Source organism: Herpailurus yagouaroundi, unplaced genomic scaffold, assembly GCF_014898765.1.
Source record: "Herpailurus yagouaroundi ecotype Mexico unplaced genomic scaffold, PumYag 67503, whole genome shotgun sequence".
NCBI lineage: Eukaryota > Metazoa > Chordata > Mammalia > Carnivora > Felidae > Herpailurus > Herpailurus yagouaroundi.
Genome location: NW_024420310.1, coordinates 313,847 through 315,839, shown reverse-complemented (window position 1 = coordinate 315,839; position 1,993 = coordinate 313,847). Strand labels below are relative to the sequence as shown.

Below are 1,993 nucleotides of genomic sequence, written 5' to 3'. Positions count from 1 at the left end.
TTGCTGTATTCACTGATTGCTAAAAATACCTTACAATTATAAGCTGATTACTTTTCTCAAGTCAATATCCCCTATTAAAGAGTGTTCTCTCTCCTCTCTCCAGTTTTCCACCAATTCTGATATCATTTCTTTTTCAAGCTTAAATCTGTCAAATTACTCTTCAAAATTCTACCCTCTTCCAAAAATGACATTCGGTCTCAATCATTAATTATTTAGGAGCTAAGATATCTAGAGTGTACCAACAGATGTGATACAAGATTAAAAAAAGTCTTACATATGTACAATTGAACTCCCAGAAGAAAGGCAGAAAGGGACAGAAAAAAATATTTGAAGAAACAATGGTCAAGAATTTTCCAAAATTACCTACAGCAAACAAGAGATGCCAGAAACTCAGAGAATAAACTCACATAAAAATCCTAAGCAAACGTAAGCATATCATATTTAATGAGCTGAAAAACAGAACAACTTCCTATTTCAGCTCCAGCATGTAAAGAGCTTGGAAGTCATCACTCCTCTACATACAAGTAGGAAATACTGAACAAACTAAAAGCCAATGACTTGCCTCGGACCGTCAGAGAATAGAAGTTGAGGGTCAGACCGTATCCTGAAATCTGGACAGAAAGGTGAATACAGAGAACAACAAAGCCCATTTTACTGGGATCAGAAGCCAGTAGAGACATAAACTGGTAAGAACACTTAAATATTAACTGAGAAATTATTGGAGGCGGTGTGTAAATGAGTGTGAGAGCAAGAAACTCTTGCAGGCTGCGGTCTTCCGGAGGCCTCTGCACGTTTGTGAATTTTACCTCCAGGAATCCCATCAGTCTTCACTTTAAGAACACGTGTGAAACTGCCTAGACCGTCAACGGTATGCATACCCCAAAAACCACAACGTATCTGAAAGATGTCACTTTGCAAAAGCAACGTGTGCCATTCCGTCGCTACAACGATGGGGTTGGCAGGTGCGCCCAGGCCAAACCGTGGGGCTGGACACGGGGTCAGGGGCCCAAAAGGAGGGCTGCCTTTTTACTGCACATGATTAAAAATGCAGACAGTAATGGTGATTTTAAGGGTTCAGATGTAGATTCTCTGGTCATTGATCACATCCGGGTGAACCAAGCCCCCGATACGCGGCGTAGAATTTACAGGGCTCCTGGTCGGATTAACCCAGACATGATGGGATGATCCTGACTGAAAACGAGCAGATTGTTCCTAAGCCAGAAGAGGAAGTTGCACAGATGAAAAAGGTATCCCAGAAGAAACAGAAGAAACAAAACCTTACGGCCTGGGAGTCATTCTGCATAAAATAAATGCAAATAAACTTTTTTTAAAAAGCAAATATATGGAGAAAGATACAGCATGCTAGCATTAAGCAAAAGGAAGCTGGAGTAACAACATCAATTTCAGATTAGACAATGCTGACCTCGGAACCAGAAAATTGATCAGGGATAAAGAGAGTCCATACATAACCATGAAAAGGGCCATTTTCCAGGGAGACATAAAAATACTTTATGTGTGTGTATCTTAATAACAGCGCGTCAGAATAAACGAATTATACGAATCAAAGGCATTCACCAAGACAGAGCACCCCCTGGACCATAAAGTGCACCTTAACAAATTTAATAGAAATTATACAAATTATGTTAGCAGATAATAGAATTTAACCAGAAATCAGTAGCAGAACGGTTCTTGGAAAAGTTCCAAATGTCTGGAAGTTGAACAACACACTACTACATAAAATATAAGCCAAAGAAAAAGTCTCAAGAAATTTTAAAATATTTTCAACCATATGAATATGAAAATACAACCTATCACAATTTGTGAGATACAGGGACAGCAGTCCTTAGAAGGAGGTTTATAGCACTGAATGCATATAGTAGAAGAGAAGAAAGATCTGTAATCTATAACTAGCCTCTCACTACAGGAAACAGCAATTCATTCCTAAAACAAGTGGGACGCCTGGGTGGCTCAGTCCGTTAAGTGTCCGACTTTG

The 1,993-nt window shown here is 39.4% G+C and overlaps 1 pseudogene; it reads left to right on the top strand.

Moving 5' to 3' along the window:
- The first annotated feature begins 831 nt into the window (after positions 1–831).
- LOC121025107 (60S ribosomal protein L17-like) lies at positions 832–1,321 on the top strand (annotated as a pseudogene).
- The last annotated feature ends 672 nt before the right edge of the window (positions 1,322–1,993 follow it).